This window comes from Chiroxiphia lanceolata, chromosome 2, assembly GCF_009829145.1.
Source record: "Chiroxiphia lanceolata isolate bChiLan1 chromosome 2, bChiLan1.pri, whole genome shotgun sequence".
In the NCBI taxonomy this organism is placed as follows: Eukaryota; Metazoa; Chordata; class Aves; order Passeriformes; family Pipridae; genus Chiroxiphia; species Chiroxiphia lanceolata.
This window is the reverse complement of record NC_045638.1, coordinates 94,894,818-94,903,027: the sequence shown is the minus strand read 5'-3', so window position 1 is coordinate 94,903,027 and position 8,210 is coordinate 94,894,818.

Below are 8,210 nucleotides of genomic sequence, written 5' to 3'. Positions count from 1 at the left end.
CATCATTGTTTGTGGAGAGAAATTATTTCTGTTCGAAGAACCAGAGAGGAGAAAGCTTCTGTACAAAATTGTAAGAAATTAAACGAAGGAGAACACTGAAATGGTCAGAAATAAGATTTGAGGGAGAATGAAGGATAGTATTAAATTTCTCCTCCTTGTAAACAGTAAAGGATGTTGATAATCCAAAATTAAGAGAGATGCGAGGAGTTGTCCAATAATAACTGTATGAGTGACCCCTTTTCTAATGGTATCAGTCACACCCACTGATAGTTTAGAAAGGTTTTATAATGTTATGTAATTGTCAAACCCAGATGCTACTTCCTAATTGTAATCAAATCTGCCAAAGCACATCCATCTCAAATATGGTAAGTTTCTGTCAGTGCTGTGTGAATCAGAGCTGTAGATACAGAAGACACTCTGCTGAGAGAGTGACAGAGAGAGTTAGTCATTATTTGCCCCATCAAAAGTGAACTGCTGTTATCCGGCTTGTCAGTCCCCCACACGTACCACAGATTTAATCAGCATGTATCTCAAGTCCCAATGCATGCAGCAAATCACATTCTCACTCACCCTACCGGCCAGCAAAGACAGGGAAGTGAACAACGGGACCTGAAAGTACTATGGCAGTGGTCTCACAGGATAGGGAAGCGAGAGGAGAGATGGCCAAAGGCATGTGTGAAGATGCTACAAATGAACTGTGCTGTGCAGAGGATCTGAAAGTGTTGTACGCAGTTGCAGAAATACTGTGCTACAGGGGTATAAAGGAGATACAGGAAATTTGGGCTATTGCAGTAAAGGCATTGTAGAGGATGTGGGAAGCATCGTGAGAACAGCAATTGACTCTGTTTATGGCCCATGGAATGCTGTGTTAAACTGATACAAGCACTTTTTTTATAGAAGTCCTTCTGTGTGTTTTCCTCCACAAATGTTCTTATCTTGCAAATTTAACATTTGTCAAACCTTGTTTAATCATGTTTCTTTCCTCTGGACTGAATATTATGCTTGTTCCAAAATACAAAACCCTCTTGTGGATCTCATGGGAACGGAACCTGTATTGAGAAGGTCCCTGAGTCTGGGTTTTCCTTTGGCGATCTATCTTTAATCTTTTATTAAGCAAAACCTTACATTTTCTCCTACTTCAGAAGCTCCTACCATTGAGCTCCATGCTGTGTGCAGATGTAGTACAAACTGTTTTTTCCCCAAATGTCCCAGTGACTCAAGGTTTTCAAAGCATAAAAATACGTCTTTTAAATCTCTGAAAAGGAGCAAAGATCATTAGTTGTGGAAATAATGCCATCCAATAAATAATTATCTGTAAACTTAGCAGTAGGTATTTAAGTGGAATGCTACATCTCCAGTTTGGAGAAGGACACACAGTTTATGGCATGCTGAGTAACATTATTATGTTGAGGTGATGAACAGACAAATTTTTTTCATGTCCAGGAAATGGCAATGATATCAAACAGAAAAGCTGATACCTCATCAGTTTGCCTAGCACAACATAAATGGTTTCCCTCAAAAATCAAATCCATCCCAACAGGCTACTAAAAAATTGCCGATGAAGAGATACTGGATGTAGTTTGCTTTGACACAGCGCTGTAGAAATGGCAGAATTTCTGAACAAACAGATCGGAATATGGGTTGTTTGGATCTGATTTTGTTAATGCTGCTATTTGTTGAGCTGGAGAAGATTTTGAAGCCCTTGATGCTTCAGAGGTTTTTTTGGATTTTTTTAACTTTTGTAGATTTTAGAAGTAATTGTGTAGTAAATGTAGATTTTAATGTAGCTGTATTATATCTCTTACCCTTAGCATAATAGTTACACATACCCAACCCTTTTACACCATTTCATATCAATCCCTCTAAATTCTGTTAGCGTGTTTAGTCTTCTTTTCAAGATAGAACTGTAGAAAAACACCTGTGTTTAAGAACATGGCACCCTAGGCCTGGACCAGGAGATATCACACAGACACAGCAACCTTCAAGCCCAGAACTTTGGAGGAACTCCAAGGACTATACCTGCTGTGAAGAAGATGAAGATAAGCAAGAAGGGATCCCAAACACCTCCAGACCTAATTCCCAAAGGGGTGTGTCAGGGGGCAGAACTGGGCAGAACTGAGGGGTGGATAGACCTGGGATTGAATGGACCTTATTATAAAATCATGGAACCGCTGTCTGGGTGCACACACAAGTGTGTATTCCCCTAATTAAAGGACCTGCTCTTTTTATCTTATGCACCAAATTGGCCTGAAGTCTTTTTCCCCGAGGTCTCTTTTAGGCAACACCCTGAAGGTTAGTTTCCTATTCACGTAGGCATCAGTGACTTGAAATAAAATTTTTTCATAACACAACTTTTAGAAGATGCATAGCAGCACTGTTTTCTTGGACGCAGATACAAAGTCCACATTGGACGTTCTTCCCTGCAGCATGTGAAAGCAGCCTTTCTTTTAATCTCTGTTCTTCAGTCTTACAGTTTAAACACAGGGGTTTTTTACGCGATAAATTGTTTGGATGAAAACTGGTGCCATGTGACCTCTAAATGTGAACAAAAGCAGTGACCCTTTCTTGCGTGCAAGATGTGCTGCAGAGGAGCCTTTGGGAGGGAAATTTGACTTCCCAGGCAATGTTTTGTGCGCGAAGTCCAGTTGCTGTTGAAGGAAGATTTGCCTCAACTTTTTAGACATCAGTGACTAAAAAGTCACTGACACTAGTTTTTTCCTGTAAGTTTTAATATAGTTGTGTTAAATCCAGAATTGCATGATCCTATTTTTCATGTGTTTTATTCAGATACACCTATTTTAAACCTTGAAGTGCAAACCTAGCACACACTAAGTAAACAACCTGCAGCACAAAATAACCATGCCAGTATGCCCTGGTGGTGGTACCTTACTGTCACCATTGTACAACTCAGCAAAGCAGAGCTCACTTTAATGTGGATCAGGAGCCAATAAGAGTGCAGTGTCAGCAGCAAGGAGTTTAGACTGGTCTTCAAAAGTCATCCCAGCAACTGGTGGACATTCCAGCAATTAGTATATGCTGAATTTCATGTCACAACAACTACACCATTAGTGGTACCCAACCTCTTCTGGATACATGTACCCAAGACCGAAGTTATGTCTTTGCTTTATCGAGGTAAGGCTTTGAGTTAAGTAACAGCTGTATCCCAGGGTGAATTTACAGGACTGTTCCTGTTCAGGGCCACACCTGTTTTTGTCCCAGAGTTTGTGGAGCAATAGCCCTGGAGTAAAAGGATAGAGGGGATGTTTGATAAAATGAAAAATTAAGTACTTAGTAAGATAGGAAAACAATTTGAAATAGGAGGGAGAGTGAGTGACAAAAGGGGTCTAGGTCTTCTAAGGGACAGTGGAAAACAGACATGAAGCATGGCAGAAGTGAGAAGTAGGTGAAAAGGGCATTAACCTAAATACCAGAAAGGAAATGAGAGTTAGAAGAAAACAGGGACAGAGGTAAAGATAGGAAAATCAAGTGTCCTACTGGCTGAGAGTGTAGAAAGGTTTATAGCATTAGTGTTCACTGGCGGGCAAACACGGTGTTACGTGACCCAGTAGAAGTGTTTTATCAAGTCCCTGCAGCAGTTATACATTTAATCAAAGAAGAATCTTTTTGAACCTGGACCTCTGTACTTTACTAGGCTTCTCACAGCTGTAATTCAGTGTTTTATATGATGAAGTCCCATGCAAGAATAAGTTAGAAGACTAGGGGGATTCCACAAAATCTAACAAGGATGGTCTCATCTTTCACATTCTGCCTGAGCTGCTCCTTGTTCCTCAGTATTCATTTCCTTGGCTCAGTCTGGATTACGGTTTCCTTGCAAATATGAGGAAAGCAAGGACCCAAACATTCATGTAGCTCTCTGATTAATTTGGTGGTAAAAATATAACCCTCCATGGATTGGGCACTGGCAGATAAATGCAAGGTATTTCTGAAATATTGTTATCAAGGGTAGGTGGGAATAAATTTTTACTCAGCAACTGTCCTGTCTGCATTACTGTTTCCATGTGAGAGTGAGACAGGAAAAGCCGACACACCTAAGTCTCTATATCATTGCATTGAATTCTGTAGGCATAACCATTAATATGTAGTATGGTAGAGAGGAGGGTATGTAAACCTTTAAAACATCCAGGCAAAGTTGTTCTCAAGTCATTAGCCCAACTTTTACAAATAGCACAAAGTTACTTCTTTGAGTCAAATTACACAGCAGCAGTAAGGTTCTTCTGCATGTATCCAGACTTGACCTTGTGTTCAGATTTGGGATGGAGAAGGAATTTTACACCTGTTGAATTAGCACAGACCTCTGTCTCCTACCTTACTGTGGCCTGTTGCACAGCTCCATCAGCTAAGATCTGGACATATTTCACACAAAGATCAGCTTTCCCTTGGAGCAGAGACTTCAGGCCTTAGAGACACCTGGACTGAGGTTAAGAACATTTTGTTTTTTGAAACATTTCACATTATTGGGTGGGGTTTTTTTTTTCAATCTGATCTGGAACAAAAGAATGCTTTGGCAGATTTCCTAGTACAAGGTGTATATTACAGAGGTGCAGACACAGAACTACATACACAGTCTGCTGGTACAGCTGGGCTGTTAGTGGTCGTTTCTTTGGCTATGAAGAGGAGGATGAGCAAGCTGAGGTGTGAGGGCAGTGAGGCAGGCACATTCAGTCTGTTCAGTGAGCAGCAGCTGTGGTCCAGTTTGTCGACATGAAAATTGTCTGAGGATGCTGCTGAGGCTGAAGGAAGGAAAGTGAATGCATGAGGCACAGACCGTGATCTGCTGGCATGGGATGAAGAGGAAACAAGCCCAATAATTCTGATAAGCCGATAAGATTTTACCAGAGCCCCTTTCACACATTTGTTTTAAAAGTAAAACAGAACAGCTGTCCTGGTTTTGGCTGGGATAAAGTTAATTTTCTTCCTAGTAGCTGGTACAGAGCTGTGTTTTGAATTTAGTATGAGAATAATGTTGATTATTCAATGATGTTTCGGTTGTTGCTAAGTAATGCTTACCCTAAGTGAAGAATTTTTCAGCTTCCCATGCTTTGCCAGCAAGCAGGTGCACAAGAAACTGGGAGGGAGCATAGCCAGGACAGCTGACCCGGACTGGCCAAAGGGATATTCCATACCATAGAATGTCATGCTCGGTAAATAAACTGGGGAAGCCACCGATGCCTGCTAGGGGACAGGCTGGGTGTCGGTCAGCAGGTGGTGAGCAACTGTGTTGTGCGTCACTGTTCATTTGGTTTTTTTTATCATGAGTTTTATTCCTTTCTCTCTTTTTGTTATCTCCACTTTCATTACCATTATTATTAGTTGTCTTAGTATTATATTTTACTTTATTTCAATTATTAAAGTGTTCTTATCTCAACCCGCAGATTTTACCTTTTCCTGGTTCTCCTTCCCATCCCACTGTAGGGTGGGTGGAGCAGTGGGTCTGTGTGGTTGGCTGGTGTTAAGCCATGTCAACATCCTTTTTGGCACCTAACATGGTGCAGAGAGGGTTGAGATAGCGACAGATCTGACCAGAGCATGTTAAAACAAATTTGTTATGAGCGTTCAATTAATTGTGTTGGTTTTACAATTGCTGGTCACAATGTTGATTTATCTGCTCTCAGTCATTGTGCTTGATCTCAGGGTTGCATTTTGTAACACTTTACTTGCAGCATGTGTTCCCTGTCTTGGGCTTATCACCTTTGAGGTCTGGGTTCAGGTTATCGCTTTATTGTAGTTTGTAATACTGGCTTGTGATATGATAGAACTACTGGTTGTAAAACTAATCTGGTGTGTGTACTCAGCATTGCTCACCTCTGTTCTTCGGGAGCCATCTGTTGGGAACTATCAATAATCACAGCTTTTGTCTTTCCTCCTCAGAGAGACAGCCTAGGGGGGAGACATCCTCCCACACCTTCCCCTTTCCCACCAGGCTAATTACAGTAGCGTTTGAGAATTTTGAAAATTTTTAATGTCCTTTGGATGTTGAAACCAGCATGCTTTTATTTCCAGGAATGATGAATGTGTTCCAGGTCTTGTTTAAGATTAAACAACTATTTAAGAATACTACCAAGAGAACTCCCTGAGTTATAAGTGGCAGGGTGTGTGGGATAGCATGTGGCAAGTACATAGGATAGTGGGCACCTCCAATGTTTTGGAACTTCATCTCTGAACAAAAGCAGAATAAATATTTGAGGAAAGTATGCTGTCATCCTGTCAACTCCAGACAGGCACAAATTACTGTGAAGTGCTGTGCTGATACCTGTTCAACACTATTCAATACCCTCAAGGGGATGAGATGGTCTCTGTATCTCATGGCAAAGCATTAGGCACTGCAGCTGCTTCAACCCCAGTGACAGGCATGGTAGCTGAACCAGAGAATCAACCCATGCAAGTATCAGTCACTCCTATTGACAAGAAGAAATGGACATGAAAGTCAGCTTGTTTAGTAAAGGGGGATGAAGGTACATCACATAGATGCACATGTACCCGAGACAGGCCACTGCAGAACATCAAAACAACCAACAGGTGGCTCAGGTGGATCTGGATTGGCAACATGAGGGTGAATTATTTATATCATCGTGGGCCCATGACACCTCAGGCCATCAAGGAAGAGATGCAACATATAGATAGGCTTGTGATAGAGGGGTAGATTTGACCATGGGCGCTGTTGCACAGGTTATGAACGTGATGCAATGAAGCAAATCCAGTGGATAAAGACTCTCTAGTATTAAGGATAGTGGCTGAAATATAAATGTAAGGAAGCCTGGCAGACTGACCTTATCACACACCCACAAACGCACAGTGTGCTTACTGGAGTACTGGAAACATATTCCAGATTCTATGCCACCACCCAGAACACTATCCTGGGCCTTGAAAAACAAGCCTTGTGGTGACATGGTACCCCAGAAACAACTGAGTCACACAGTGACTCCAAAACAACCTTGTAGACACCTGAGCCAAAAAGCATGGTGTTGAGTGGATACATCACATCCCCTATTGTGCACCAGGCTCCAGGAAAATTGAAAAATGCAATGGGCTGTTAAAGACTACACTGAGAGCAGTGGGTGGTGGGATCCTCAAACATTTAGCAAAAGCCACCTGGTTAGTCAACACTAAGGAATCTGTCAGTCAGGCTGGTACTGCTCAGTCAAAACTTTTCTGTACTGTAGATTGGCCTAAAGTTCCTGTAGTGCACATAAGAAATATGCTGAGGAAAACAGTCTGGGTTATTCCTGCCTCAGGCAAAGGCAAACAAATCCATGGTATTGGTTTTGCTCAAGGATCTGCGTGCACTTGATGGGTAATGCAGAATGATGAAGAATTCTGGTGTGTGCCTCAAGGGGATTTGATTTTGGGTAAAAATAGCCAAAGAATTAAACTGTTTGATGTAATTGCTATGTGACGCTATCTATTGTCACTTATATGTGGTGATATGCCCATCACCACACTGGGCACTTTGCAGTGCCCTTCTCCACCGACTCTGGATTTGGGGATCTGAATTCAGCTGCCTTTTGATCACCACATTAATAAAGAATGAACTTTGATGAATCTGGACAAGCACAACAATGATGTAAACAGAACTGGCTTTACCATGCAACAATCCAACAACACACACCATCTTTCTGGTCCTGAAAGACAGTTATGAAAAATGAAGCCCAAAGTCATGGGAGAAATGAACTCAACTGACATTTTATAGAGACGGTTGATGGACTTAGGAAATTATATCTGTGTGTATGTATCAAAAGACAGGAAAGGTGATGGGGTATTTGAAAGTGTGGAAGCTAGGCATGGTGTAAATGGTATAGAATAAGGGGTGGATACTGTGCTGATTTCAGATGGGATGGAGTTAATATTCTTCCTAATAGCTGGTACAGTGCTGTGACTTTTATCCAGGAGGAGAATAACATTGATAACTCACTGATGTTTCACTTGTCCCTAAGTAGTGCGTGCCCTAAATCAAGGACTTTTCAGTTTCCCATGCTCCACCAGCGAGTGCACAAGAAATCGTGAGAGAGCATAGCCAGGAAGATGACCTGAACTGGCCAAAGGGATATTCTGTACCATAGAATGTCATGCCCCTTATATCAACTGAGGGGAGCTGGCCAGGAGGGGCCACTTGCTGCTTGGGGTCAGGCTGGGCAGTGGTCTGTGTGTGGTGAGCAACTGTGTTATGCATCACTGTTGTGCGGTTTTTTCTC